We start from the raw sequence: 15955 nt of genomic DNA on the forward strand, positions 1-15955 counted from the left end.
ATAATAAAAAAGGATATAGTTTAAATTTCATCATCAGTTAATTTAGTAAATAAATGTTTGAATATGTATATAATCTCAAATAGCTGAAAAATGGAAAAATGTACAAAGTATCATAACAGTAATCATTTTTATGCAGAATTATAGGTAGTCATAAATGTAAATAAAGTGGTTATCTATAAACATATGAACTTGGAATTATAGGAATGCCCATTAGTTTAGTAAGGTTTCAAGCTATGCAAGTGTATGCTATCTGGAAAAGGGGCGGGGTTATAAAAGGTTCAGCCAAAAAGCAAGGGCTACTCTGTTTCCCTCCGGCATTGCCCAGGGGAGGCAGGTGCTAGCCAACAGACCCACATCTCAGGTCAACTGAAAAGACTCCACCCTCCAGTGACCACAGACGCATCTGGCTTGTGTACTTCATAGCCCCACACATTAAGATCACTCAACAAACACTCCTCCCAATTGCATTTAATTTGAAGGAAGAACGAAGGGAAAAAGACCAAAATAAAAGGGGAATAAATTTTGAGGATTTCATTATCATTATTATTTATTTTTGCAAAGTGGCACAGGTATATGTATTTGCTTAGAAAAAAAAAAAAAAGAAAAATGCATAATGGATGGTGAAAGACCTGAGAAGGAAAAGGTCACAGAGTTGCTACAGTATACGTAGTTTGAAGGAAGGACAATGCTTCATCTAAAATTTGCAGATGAGGCAGAACAAAGGAAATTTTAAAAAATGAAAAAGCCATTAATGGTAGAGCACATCACTGAGAAGGTTTATGGTACATCTCTTTTATTGAAACCAAAATAGAAAAACGATGACTTACTTTGAGGAACAAGGGCAGGGATTCCTAGACAAGCAGTAACATTGTTCATTAGTTATATGGGAATAAGAAACAAGGAACAGATCAAAAACCAAGTGGAGACCATAGTTGGCTGAGCAATGCTGCAGACCTAATGAAAGATGGAGAGAAAGATTACACTGTAGTGGCTCAACCTGGTATAATTATTCTCTAGAAAGTAGTTCTTAGTTAGTCCACGGTTGGGTGTGAGTGCGGCAAAGGAAAAAGAAATAAAAATAAAAACAAAGTTCATAGAGGAAATGAAAAGGCTAGCAAGAAGGTGGTTGGCATATTGAATTATAGAAGCTACTGGATAATAAGTGAAACTAGAATATGTGACAATGAAAATATCTGGGAAATGAAAATCCTGATGTCACCAGAGTGATGGAAATGATGTGAGAGAGTTGCAAGAGTAAGAGAATATGATTAGAAATTAACTTCTTACATGCACTCATTTGTTTTCAGTACCTATTAACACAGTACTTTCTTTTTTTCTGGAGGATGGGAATTTTGTTTCATTTATTGATGCATCCTCATTTCCCAGAGTGGTTAGTGGCACAGTAAGAGTATTCAAAATTTATTTTTGAATTTCTGAAGAATTGGTGGAATTAAGATTTCATTGGTGGTATAAATCTTGTTGTGGGTGATAAACTGGATGAGGGTTTACAAAACCAAAAGGCCTTCACCTGAGAGAATTAGAAGGGAAACACTGACAGCAGAGTTGAATGGTGCATCTCATTCTTAAAAGATGTGCTGCTGTGTGCTCGTTTGCAGGTAGCCTCTGGAATAGAACTTAAATAATGGACTTGGTGCTGGGTCCACAATACATTAACAGTAGGACACTGAACTTAATTAACCTGAACCTCCATGTTTTCATTCACAGAAAGGACTAACACCGTCATAGCATTTTTGTGGTGATACAATTGGATAAAAGTACACACACACACTTTGCATGCCACCACAGGAATGCTCATAATATTTTAAGTATTTTAAAATGTTCCTCAAATTATTGTGGTGTAATCTATATTCCACTTTTATGCACTTATATTCTTTACCAACATTAAATTCCCAAGGAAGTTTAGTAGCCTACCAGCTCTACAAGTCAAACAATTGCACCTACTGAGTGTTAATAATGTATCACTTAGTATTTTAATCAAGAAGCAAATCACCATGGCAATGATATTAATGAACCCAACTAATTGTGTGTTGTATATAATGATGAATTTTGCACTATAGTGCCGTGGGTGTGAATGTTTAAGTCACACCAACAAATTCACAGAACATTTCTGGAGAAAGATAACTCTGTATCTTTAAACTCTGATGCATCTCATCACATTGGAACATGGCACAGTGTCACTGGCTTTTCCAGCATTTTTATAGCCATTCAATTCAAAGAGACGGTGTCTTGACTGCTTCTGTTAAGAGCTGCTGTGGCACTGAAGGGGCAAGAAAGTGCCCTAGAAAGTGCGAAGTCTGAGCTTCAAACTTTGACGGATGAATGCAGATTTTCATTTAAGCTTCCTCTTACTTTCTTATAAACTAGCCTAGCTTTAAAAAGCAAAAGGATTTAAAATATCACCTGAAACGTGTTTAAATTGTATTCTGCCTTCTGTTTGGTCAGTCAGAAATGATGCATCAAAATAGTTCTATGTGAAAAAGGCAGGCACACAAAGACATTCACAAGTTCTTTTATAAAGAGTGTTTCAGACTGTCAAAATGGGTCTCTAAATAAAAAGGAATAAAAAAAATTCTCTACCACAACTAATGAAAATTCACTCTTTCCTTGCTGAAGAGTCTCAGTTCATTAGATAAAAAGTTTAAGAAACTGTGTACACACACAAATATAGTCACAGATAAAAACAAAAGCAAAATAATAATAATAAAACATGTTTATGTAAGGAAAAGGCAATTTCCAAAAGAATATAGTTTTTATGTAAAAGTAATGTACTAGATGTTTCTTATTCTTGAGAAGGAAAGGAGTTGATCATAGTGGTGGAAAAGATATGAGAATCAATTATTCTTTGGATGGTGCATTCTTTTACCGCACCACTTTCATTACCAAGTTTTCATCCTTTTTGTGGCTCATGGTTATCTCATGTTCAAACTCCATTTAATAAATTTAAAGCAAAATAGAAAAGCTAATCAATCATAAAAACACTTTGAAATACATGGAAATTGTTCATGTGCAGACGCTTAAGAGTAAAAGAAATGCTATCTCTTCATTCCTTTTACTGGCATGCATACAAAATAAAAACATCTTGGGTTCATCCAAACATGGGGCACAATTCAAATTTTTCTATAATTTTTCTAGGAACTGTTTTGTCAAGTAAATTATTGAGTATGCCTTTGCCTGAAATTAAAATGTCAAAGTATCACTTTTTATAGCATATTAATTTAGTGTGCCTCTAACTGAAAAGTCATCCTGTTGGAACAAAAGGAGACTTTGTCAAAAACATAGAAATATTCAAGGGCTATTATGGTAAGTGGTTGTTAACTGAGCAGGCATTATGTTAGATAGGTCTGTTTTCTGCAAATTATTTTTAGTTCTCTATATTTTCCTGAAAGAGAAAAACTGAATCAGAGACATTAATAAAATCACTGAAATATTTTGTAAGGAAGTACAGATTTCAAAACACTAAGCTCTGAAAGACAGTTCACAGTAATGTTTTCTTAACAGAAACACATACACATAATTACTGATGTAACAGTCTGTCTGTAGTGGAAAAGCAAGAGTTTTATCACATGCTTATATCTGCAGACACCAGAAATGTAGAAGTCAAGAAGTCTTTATTTTCACTAAGGACTCAGAAAGTCATGAAAAAAGGCTCAAGATTTCATTTAATTTAAGGACTATTGCTAGGCAAGACGCAACTGCTTTTTGTAAAGTTTATTTCAAGAGTAACTATGTTGTTTCCCCGACCCCACACTGTGGTATGATGTCCTTACTCATACTGGCTGTAGGGCAAGGGCTCAGTTTGCTTCATCAGTTTATTATCAAGACCAAAAGGACTAGATTAGAGACTTTACCCAATTGAGACCTAAAGAAGATGTGTACAATGTTGCTACAGGCAGGACATGGTATAATCCACTGACCTATAGGGTAAATATGCTACTTTTTCATGGGCTCAGAATACTTTCAGCATCATTACTAAAGCACAAAATCTGCATGTCAAATTAATTTGTGCTCTCTTCACCTCACATTGATTAACACAAATTAAGTTTCACACTCATCACCTAGAGCAGTTAACGAGTAGTACTATCAAATTCCATGGCTTTCCCTCACTATAATTCTTTAAACTGCTCTTTCCTCAATTCCTATTTAATAGAATCCTGTTGTGTTCATTTCAAAGAAATCATGTAAAATGAAGGTGTTCACAGCATGCCTCAGATTTTCTCAGCGCTGAAAGATAGAGTTTGGAGACACTTGTGTATTTCATAGCTAACTTGGTTTCAAAAGATGGACCCAATAATTAGTTAAATAACAAGTGTGGTTTTAAACATCTTAAGTATTCTATGAATTTGCATCAAGAAACCCCAGAGGCATATCATCAAACCCTGGATTGTATTCATTTACATAAAAAACCAAATGTAGAGGTATCACATCAAAGCAAATCCTAATATGAACAAATGTGAGGTTTTAAACTTTTCTTCTTATAATGTTTTCTATTACCTCCAAAGGGAGTTAGTGAAGGAGGAATTTTTGTTGAGAATCCACATTTCAAGTGTTCTTATAACAACTCCCTTTAAGTTTAGGTTTCATACACATAAATACATGAAGAGATACCATGAAAGACCTACAATAAACCATATGTTAAATATCAAAATGGGAATAGATTTTATTAATACACAACATGGTTTTATATTTTATGATATTCAGAGAACATGAGAATGTTACAGTAAGATAAAAGTCAAATTATGCAATTTTGGAAAGTTATAAACAAAAAATTATTAAAAACTTACATAAAACTAGAGCATAAACACCTTTTAGCCTTGATAGCATATTATGTATTTAGAAAGTATTTGCTAATTCATTTTAGATAACATGTTCTCCTGTAGGCTGAGAAATTTATTCTTAAGAGACAGTGTGTGTGTGTGTGTGTGTGTGTGTGTGTGTGTGTGTGTGTGTCTAGAACAATAAGAAAGGATTCCTTTAACAGATCAATGGTAAACTCCAAAAATGGGTTCTAGTAGATCATATCATAAATATCATAATATTGATAGTGTGTTATGTATATTATACTGTGCTTTGTGATTGTTCTCTTTCCTTCCAGACACTAAACTGAAAACTAAATTCAATGACCAAACTATTGTCTTTCATTTGCTTGTCTAAGTATCTTCTATTTCCTTTAATATTTAATAAAATATTGATATTCAAGAATTATCCTCTGAATTCAGTCATAAAACTAGATCTATATATAACATCTATAAAACTAGATGTCCATTTCTCTTATGCTTTGTTATGAACTGAATGTTTGTATCCCTCCAGATTCAGATGTTGAAGCCCCAAATCCCCATTGTGCTGGAAGTTGGAGATGGGGCCTTTTGGAGGGAATTATGTTTAGATGAGTTTATGAAGGCAGGGCTCACTTTGGAATTAGTTTCTTTTTAAGAAGAGGAAGAGACCAGAGCTCCCTTTCTATGTGCCATGTGAGGGTACAAGAAGAATGTAGTCATCCATAAACAAGGAAAAACACTCTCACCAGCAACTAAATCTGTTAGCAACTTAATCTTGGTTTTCTTGGCCTTCAGAACTGTGAGAAATAAATCTCTGTTGTTTAAACCACCAGTCTATGGTGTTTTCTTATCGTAGACTGAGCTAAGATATTCTTGATCCCTAAACAGAATCATCAATTTTTTAGCCATTGTGTCTTTATTCAAGTAACATCCATTTCATGTCCTCAACTGCATCTCTTTTTTATACCCATGGAAATGGATTATGGACTATGCCTATTATCATAGAATGCTAATTCTGTTATATTCTCTACTCTACTGTTGTTGAAAACATACAGTGTCAGTACAAAGTGACATAAAGTTTTCTGGATCTTTCAAGTCCAGAACATACTAATTTACATGTCAGGGAGGATATTTTTAATAACCAAATTGTTAAGAGGATATCATAATATTTTTCTTATTATATATTTAATGATTCTTTGCTTATATTTAATTTCCTCAGCATGTTATTTTCTTTACTTATATTTAAATGTCCATAATATTTCAAATATTAACAGGAGTCCAATCATTATTTCTGATGAACTTGCAAGTTAACTAGAACATTTCAGCTGAGTGTAGTAATAATGTTGAGGCTTGGAACCAGTATCTTTATGGATCTTTAGGTAATGTATACATTTTCACAAATGTATAAATTTAGCACAGCATGATAACTTTACATTCAGTATCCTCTTACTGTCTCAGTCTCTCTGGCCATCCAAACTACTCAGTAAGATGCAGGAAAATTAAACACAGAATTATAATGTGTTAATAAAATAAATAAAGAATATTCATTAAAATTATAAGATACATGAGGTCTTCAAGAGTAGACTTTCATCTTATATCCCTGGTACAATTCACTGTGATTGGTACGTACTAGATTCTTAATATATTTTCTGAATTGATTAATTAATAAAAGTACCAGCCACTTTACAGGACATGAAGTATTAAAAATTAAATACACTAAAGGCTTAGCCCTCAAAGAATTGTACTCTAATGGAAGAGCTCAGAGATATGAAGAACTAATCAAACTAATCAGTAATGAGAATAAAATATAGATCCATGTGATTCATTTAGATAAACACAAGTCCACATTTTGAAGCACTAAAATGGTGAGGCTTCAAACTCCTACCAGGATAGTTGGAGCTATCATTTATAAACTTTGAATAGCAAATGAAGTTCTTATGTGGTACTCTTTAATCTATGGAGTTGTAAATCACAAAGCAATGGTAATGTTTCTGAACTACTCTAGTAACTGAATAGGTTTGTTCCACTGCCTAATTTTGGAAATAAGGCTTACTCTGAATCATCTACCAACTTCTTTCCTATCAACATAATTTGAGTGATGATCTAGAATTTCTACATGTAGGGAAAGATGGATTGTTCTTTACTTTATAATTAGGTTACTCAACAGAGGCAACCCTTTCTGAAATGATAAACTAAGGACCTCTGAAAAATGACTCCTTGTAAAATACAGGAAAATTTGTTTAAGTCGACTTTTCCCAGAATTCTGGAAATAACGACTATCTTTCAAAATCCAAGAAGTATCTATTTAAGAAAAATGGCTGAATCATAGTAAGAAGAGTGAATTTGTGGTATTTTAACTTGCCCTATCACATTCTTCTCTTGCCAGATCTGTGGTAGCCTTAAAAACTAGTAACCTAACAGTCATTAGAGAGAGAATAGATTTGGAGCTGCCATAAAACCCAATTCATAGAGTTCTGTAGCAGCTCTCTGGAAAAGGCCCTCTTGTAAGGCTTTTTCATCATTTGATCTGATTCAGCTTGTCCAGTGGAAAGCCTTATCTCAGGGTGTTTGTTGAAAGCAATCAGGATCAATTGTTTAATCCTGAAGCTCCCAGAGGCAGTGATACCAGGATAGCCAAAAAAAATTTTAAAAAGGAAAAACTACTTTATGAGATACCCATATGGGACTTTGACAGACTCCAAAATAATCCTAGGTTTGTGTCTATGCCCCAGAATTCCTGACAGGCCCCTAACTCATCACCTCTAGGTGACCTTCAGGTTCTGCACAAGTTGGAAATGAGTAATGCATCATTGTAAACTGGAGAGTTGAAGTTATGCCCCATCACACACACAGAGCCCTTCTACAAAGGTTGTGAGTCTTATCAGTTCAAGCCATTTAATAAAATATCTGTCCAATTATCAGCTGAAGCAGGTACTTCAGTGGGAACACAGAAGTTAGTCCAGGAAAAACATTTAAACAAACATCAACAACAATGAAACCTAACAAAGAGCAGGAATCTGTTTTCTAGAGTATCCACATTCTATTATTTCAAATGTTCAGTTTTCTACAAAAAAAATTGAGACATGTAAAAAAATAAAATGTATGTTCCATATATTAAAAAAGATAGGAAGAAAGAAAGGAAGGAAGGATGGAAGGAAGGACTGAAGGAAGAAAGGAAGAAACCCAATGAAGTCAATAAAACATTTCATCCTCAGGAAAACCAAGTATTGGACTTACTAGATAAAATTTAAAAATCTGCTACTATAAATGAGTATATTCATGTCTGAAGAATTAAAGAAAAGCATGAGAACAATACCTCACTACATAAAGAATTGCCAATCAAGAGATCAACATAATTGAAAATGTACCAAATAGCATTTTTTGGTGGAAAAGAAAAATTACCAAAATGAAACTTCACCAGAAATGTTCAAAAGTAGATGTGTGCTCATGGAAGAAAGAATCTACCAGCTTAAAGATAACTCAATTGACATTTCTCAATTATTTCTGCAGAACAGAAAGAAAAAAAACAATGCAAAAAACTAAGTAAAGTCTCAGAGAAACATTGGATACCTGTAAGTGTACCAAAGTATGCATAAAGTTAGTCAAGAAAGAGAGGCACAAATAACATTAGAATGAATAATTACTGAAAACTACCAAAATTTGATGAAGAATATTAATTCACATATGTGAGAAATTCAATCAAATCCAAACAGGTTAAATTTAAAGCTATCCATACTCAAATATATCCACTACCAGAAATAGCAAAGATCTCGCGACAATGGGATGATACATTCAAAGTGCTGACAGAGGCTGTCAACCAAGAACTCCATACTCAACTCCTGGACACAAAGTTTTTATATATTATTGAAATTAAATTGAGACTAATATAAGCCATATTGTTTTAAATTGTTACTTTATAGTTCCTAGGGCAACAATTTTAAAAGATGCTTCAAAAATATAATAAGCAACAAAGAAATTAATATAGTACACAATAAAGAATATTTATCAGGGAAGAAGGCAGTAATGGAGAAACAAAGACAAAAGAAGACTTAAGATATGTAGAAAACAAATAGCAAAATGGCAGATCTAAGCCTTACCTTGTTGGATTACACACTCCAATCAAAAAGCAGGATTTGGCAGACTAAATTAAATAGATCCAACTTTGTTCTGTCTACAAGAGACATACTTTGTATATACAAAGTGACTGAAAAGGACAGAAAAAGATACACCATGTAAATAATTACCAAAAGGGAGCTGAAGTGGCTATATTTATCTCAGATCCAATAGACTTTAAGACAAAAGTTACTAGAGAAAAAGGAAAACATTTTCCAATGAAAAAAATGTCATCAGGAAGATATAACAATTATAAACATATATTATGTAGTAAAAGAGCCCTCAAAATGCATAAAGCAAAAACTGACATAAAGGGATAAACAGATAATTCAACAATAATAATTGGAAACTTCAATATCCCACTTTGAATAACAGATAGAAAACTAGGCATAAGGGTAGCAAGGAAATAGAAGACTCGAATAACATTATAAACCAAGCAGAGCTAAGAGACATCTATAAAACACTCCGCCCAGCAACAGAGAAACGCGGTCTTCTCAAAGGCATATAGAATACACTCTAATACAGACCATATGTTAGGCCATAAAGCAAACCTCAATAAGGTAAAATGGTATAACTCAGACAAAGTTAAAATGGTAGAAATCATGAAAAAAATGTATTCTCCTATCACAATAAAATGAAATTAGAAATGGAGAAGCAAATTAGAGCATTTCATAAATATGTGGAAATGAAACAATGCATTCTTAAATTTCCATGGATTAAGGAAGAAATTAAAGGGGAAATTAATAAACACTTTGAAATGTATGGAGATAAATACACAATATACCAAAACTTAAAGAATGTGGTTAACTATATGTACATTGAGAAGAATGTATTTATGGATACCTATGAATATAAAAGAAATATTTCTAATCACCTTGTTCTTCCACATTAATAAACTAGCAAAAAGAGCAATGCAATCCCAAACCAAGATCAAAAAGGAAATGACAGAAATTAGAGTGGAAATAAATTAAATAGGAATAGGAAAAAATAGAAAAAAATCAACAGAATCGAAACTTGGTTCAATAATCTTCCATTAGACTGAACAGAAACAGGGGTTGAAAAGGATGTGGAAGAATTTCAATCTTCATACTTTACTAAAAATACAAAATGGTGCAATGCATTTGCAAAACTCTTTGGCATTTCCTCAACATATTATAAATAGAGATATCATAGAACCCAGCAATTCTACGACTAGATATATAGCCAAAATACAGGAGGGGAAAAAAAACCACACATGACTATTTATAGTGGCATTAATCATATAGTCAAAAAAAAAAAAAAAAGAAAACAACCCAAAGTCCATTAACCAATGAATGGATAAACAAAATATAATATACCCATTCAATGTAATATTCAATCATTAAAAGGAATAATATAATGAAACATGCTACAATATAGATGAACCTTGAAAACATCCTAAAGTAAGCCAATCACAAATGACCACATTTGTATGATTCAATTTATATGAAATTTTCACAATAGGCAAACCCATAGAGACAGAAAGTAGATTAGTGGTCAGAGGCTTGGGGAGAGAGAGAGAGAGAGAAAGAGCATGTTATGGGTTTTCTTTTGGGGGTGATTAAAAGGTCCTAAAATAATGGTCAGAATTACAAAATGCTGTGAATATACTATAAAAACTGAGTTGTGCACTTTAAAAAGGCGGATTTTATGCTCTGAGAATTGTAGCCACCCACCTACCTATTTAGAATAATTAAGTAAAGACGAGAGTGAGGCAGCTGCTGTCTTTTTATACTTGAGGTTAGATCTTTACATGATTGCCTCAGTCTCCTTACCTGCCTTTCATTTCCTGATCAGGCGTAGCCAACAAATTCCATATTAATAACAAAGTAAAGGCACTTTTTTGACATGACTGAAGAATGTGTTGAAATAAATTAACATAAGTTAACAATGTATAAGCCAAAAGCAACTTTTGAATAAGACATACTGCTAAAGACCTTAATTACATCAAGTTACCAGATGAAGCTGTCACCTCCCCAGTTTGATCCAACAAAGAGAAAAGGAAGCCAAAAACAAGAAAGGAAAACTGGAAACACTTACCTGCATGATCCAGTTTTAGTTGGTGACTTTAGACAGTTCCAAAGAACTCGCATATCTTCCTAGCATCGGGGCTTCTAAATGAAGAAGGAGGAATTCTGGATATGAGACAGAAATTGTGATTTGATAAGGATAAAGGTAACCTTCAAAGCAAAAATGAATAAAGCATAGAACTAGTGAAAAAATTAATTCAAAAGTTAAATAATGGTTTCTCTAAACTGTTTTTCATTGCAATTTTTTTTCATAGAGCCCACAACTGGAGTGATAGGTTTCTCTATCATGTTTAAAATGAATTTCAGACCACTATTGTATAAGATTAGATGTGTGTAAACAAAATATTTAAATTATTGTTTCCCAATCAAGTGGATCAGAATAACCTGTGAAAATATCCTAACTTATAGATTCTCATAACTGTGTCCCAAATTCATGGAATCAGAATATCCAGGGATGATGCCTAGTTGATGATGATGAGGAGGAGGATGACGGTAATGGTGATGATAGTTGGAGTATGACTTTTGTGATTAATCAGGTTTGCAAATCACCAGGTATCATAATGAAGAACAAAACACACACAAACCATACAGTAGGTATAATCATGTAATCTCAAATCTGGAATGTGTAAATTAAGGATATATAGACGGAATGTGGTTTCCATAAAGATGCCTGGCCAGTTAGCAGCAATACTGCATAAGAACCTAAGTTGATTAAAAAGAGTCTTCTATTGGCTGAGCTTATTGCTTCCCTTTACTTCAATTTCCACAGATAGGCCATGAAATTTAAGACTTAATGTTATGTATCATGGTACAGTTTCTTCCATTAGCTTTAAAATTTCTTCAAAACCATGGAACAATAAAACGTTTCACTCTTGTAAATGCTAAATATCAGAAACAGCTGAAAAATAAATTATTCTTAAATTTCTATGAATATTTATGAATTTGGAAGACCATTTCATCAGAGGTGAAAATATGAAACAGTAAATGATGGGTGCCTCTGAGGAGTGTGAAGGTGATGTAGGTGTGTAGAGTGAGGGATGCTTATTTATATTACAAATGTGCTATAAATCAGATCTTCACATTTTTAAAGAATAAAAGGAAATAAAATTATTTACAGAAAAGGAAATATTAATCTATCCAAGAAAAGTCATTACTATTGCTGTGTAACATACTAGAACAAACAGCAACTTAAAAAAACATATTTATTTTCTCAGAATTTCTGTGCTTCAGGGATCCAGGTACATGTTAACTGAGTCATCTGAAAGAATGTAATCACTGTAATGGCCAAGGCTGGATTCTCATCTGTAAGATAGACTAGCTAGGAAAGAGCCCACTCTAGTCTCACTCAGATTCATGGAAGAATTCATCTTCTTGTGATTGTACACTGAGATCCCCAACTTCTTGCTGCCTGTTGTCTGGAGGCTACCTTCAGCTCCCAAAGGCATTCTTTGGTTCCTTGCCATATGAGTGTTTACTTCTTCAAAGCCAGCAAAAGAGTCTTACATTACACAATCATGGGAGTGACATCTAATTACCTTTCCCATATTCTATTGATCACAAGAAAGTTATAGGATGAGCAAGGACTTGGCTTTTGTAGGTCTTGTTGATATAACAGATTATACTTTGAGAGAAAACAAATATTTATTGAGACTCTATTTTGTGTCAGGCGCTCTATTTAAGCACTGTACAATATGGTATATATTTCTTATGGCATTCCTAAAAAATACTGGTAACACCAGTTCTACTTTGTGATGAAAACTTAGAGTCACTTTTCTTATGTGATTCAAGTAGCAAGTGTTAGAGTATGAATTTCAACAAAAGACTTCCCTTAATCAGAAGCTTTTCTATTTCTATTCTACTACATTACTGGATAAGCAGAGTAAGGGCTAAAAACAGGGCTTTTGTGCTCCCCAGTTTGAATAAGATAGTACATGTTAAATGGGCAGAAGTGAAAAGAAGGGAATGCAACAAAACAAAAACAGAAGCATGATTAAATCAACTTACATAAGATTTCACAAGTTAATTCAGTTTATAGTATTTGTAACTATTGATAGCAAATGTACAACTTTGACACTTAAAAAGACATTGCTTAGAAATAAGCCTTGTAGATTGTACAGCTTAATATCCGTGAGTACATAATTAAGTCTGGTTTTTCTTTAAGGAACAGGTGAAGAATTTAAAGCTTCCTCCAAATGGACCTTACTTTGACAGTTAAATAGTAATGAAATCCACTTAGAAGTTCCAATTTTCTCTTATGATTGGCAACAGCAATTTCTACATTTTAGATTAATTACTAAGAATTTTCATTTCCCATAGGTGGCAGCATAAACTTCAATAGAATATTCATTACTAGCAATATTAGTTCAGATTGTCTCTTTTCATAATGGCAAACTACTATTTGGGGGGTTTTCTGATTCCACTGGGTCCACCTTTTGAACCTATTTAAAATGTTTAAAGTAGAGAGTAATTTATTTTGTGAGAAGTTGTAAGTAAAAGTAAATGTGCAAGTACAACTTTGCATCATTTTTGAGACAGCCTTATCACTTCATAATGAATAAATAAAAAGAACTAAGATAAAAAGCAAAAATTAATAGTTTTAATTGATACAGTTGTGTAGTAAATATACCACTTTGCGAGTTGACAAATAAGATTTTACAATGATTAATGAAGTCTCATCATGTATTGAACTGTTTTTGCGTATGTACAAGTATGTAGGTGTGTAATCTTATATGCAATAATGTCTGTTTGAATCAGCTCCCTCAAACTCTATATTTTAAGTTTGCTTATTTCTTTGGATTCCCAAAGCAGTCAGAAAAAGGGTTCACATTGTGTTTTAAGAAATGTCAAAATATTCAATCAACTGCAACCTTATTTTTACATATCCCTTGAATTGGTTGAAAAATTTTCACTCTCCAAAGTACAATATTTAACTTCTACTTAATGAAATTCTAAAGAAAACAAAACAAACAAAGGGAAACAAGTAAGACATCAGTTGCAGTTAATCTTAGGTTAACGTTCACCTGGAAATATGTCTTGCTTAAGTGCATTTGTTTCCTTTTTCATGTTTCAATAGATCTCCTTTCTTTTGTCTTTTATATAAATTGGCTCTTGAGAATCTACTGTATTCCACAGGAATCTCATAGTTCAAAAAAAGCCTACTGGATTTTAGGACAGCCTATTTTAACACATTTGTCTACCTTTAGGTGTTTTGCTTTATGTTTCAAAGGTATGATAGCTGTTTAACACTCAAATATCTGTCTTTTATAACTTATCTCCTAAGACATGTTCCAAAAGAATGAGGTATATTGTTGGCAAGGAATTAAATGTAATAATCAAGCAATTAACCAAGGGTATTTGCAGCTCTGTGCAGAAAGACAAATTAAGAAGACTACCATGGTATCCAGAAGCCATCTGTTAACCAATGTCAAAGTGATGATAAAGAAAATTGAGTTCCCTTGGCAGTTGGTTTTTCTCCAGCTGTATACAGCTATAAAAGAGCCATCAAAGACAAATCTGCATTTGTTGTTAATTCAGAAATGTAGTTGATAGGCATTGAGAAACCTCCAGTGACAACTTTTTATTCTGAAAGTTGATGCTAAAATTCCTGGGAAAGTTACACATTGGGCCTTGGATCAGCATTTAAGACCATCTTGATAGGGTAAAAAGATGATCAGTACAATTTTCATACGCATGTATGTACACACAAATAGAGTAAAAATCTGCTCAGACCAAGAAATAATGAGTGAATCACTTTTAATGTAATCAACAAACCTCAGTTTACTCTTTGCTAAATTGAGGTTGGGATGGGAATGGAATTAAAATGACTATATTAATTCTAACATCCACTTTTCCAAGGATTTGCATTAGATTTCAAAAAATAAAAGCAAAATATAACATCACATATTTGTAGAAGAACAATGTTGAAATCATTGGACTCTGTTATATGTGCTGTGTTTACTGTGGATTTCTTAAAAGAAAAATTAAACAGTGGAAAAGTCAGCTTTTATAGTCTACTTAAGGTTTAAGTTTTTATTAGAATGCATTTGAGGAAACATGTGTTTAATTTATTCACCCAAATTACCTAGTTGAACAAGATTCACCCAGAACTGTGTCTGATGTTTCTTATACTGGCACTTTACAATTTTAGAGTTGAAGAAGATTACAAAAATAACAACTTATCCATTCCCCACTTAATGGGTGGACAAAAAGAGACATGAGTAAGAGAGATATTTGTAAACCAGAGAGTATTGGTTCTAGAACCCACATCTATTGACTCCTAGATCAGTCTTTGTTCCACGTACATTTCACTGTTTTTTAACAATCTTGAAAATGCATTCTATCTCCATCACTTTCTCTGTTCCTGATACCTTACATGATTTCATTAACAACTTCGACTAGAGTTACCATATTTAGTTTACTACTACTATATTGAACAAGTGTTTCACATTGGATGATCTCACAATACAAATGTGTTTGGCCACAATGCACCCCCCTACCGTTGTACAGAAACTTGGCAACCCTCATCATTTTTCAGTTCATTCCTAAGTCTCAGATATTCAGTAGTCATTTCAGATTGTAGCGTGCAATTTCAATTCAGAAATATTAAGTGCTGCTTTGAGATAGTAACAAATATTTGAATCTTCATTTAAAAAATAAGAATCTTTTCCTTTTAGACATGGTTGGCTTCTTCATGCACTTCTCCTTCCATTAGTTAGCTGTTATATTGAACTTACACGATCAGTGAATTCAATGAGAGAGAAAGCTAAGGACCAAGACTATCTCTATTTGGCTAGTTACTGCTAATGCGGTAGCAATCTTAAATCAAATTTAAATTGCAAAAGGAAATCTGCAGGATACAGTAGTAGTTTGAACATATAGAAAACATATAGAGACCAAATAAAAACAGCTAAAAGTAAAACACTGATCATTGACACAGGAGCAAAGGAAATACAAAGGACAAAATGCAGTCTTTTCAACAAATGGTGTTATAATAAATAT

General features: G+C 33.1%; 1 long non-coding RNA gene across 1 annotated transcript in view; it reads right to left on the reverse strand.

Moving 5' to 3' along the window:
* Positions 1–8893: 8893 nt before the first annotated feature.
* The window catches only part of LOC115302945, a 59013-nt gene continuing 51951 nt past the window's right edge, over positions 8894–15955 (reverse strand). Inside the window, exons 3-4 of the long non-coding RNA XR_003913734.1 lie at positions 10968–11062; positions 8894–9000 (exon numbers count right to left, since the gene is read on the reverse strand). This is a non-coding gene — a long non-coding RNA (uncharacterized LOC115302945). The remainder of the gene's footprint in view (positions 9001–10967; positions 11063–15955) is intronic.

Source organism: Suricata suricatta, chromosome 9, assembly GCF_006229205.1.
Source record: "Suricata suricatta isolate VVHF042 chromosome 9, meerkat_22Aug2017_6uvM2_HiC, whole genome shotgun sequence".
NCBI classification, from domain to species: Eukaryota; Metazoa; Chordata; class Mammalia; order Carnivora; family Herpestidae; genus Suricata; species Suricata suricatta.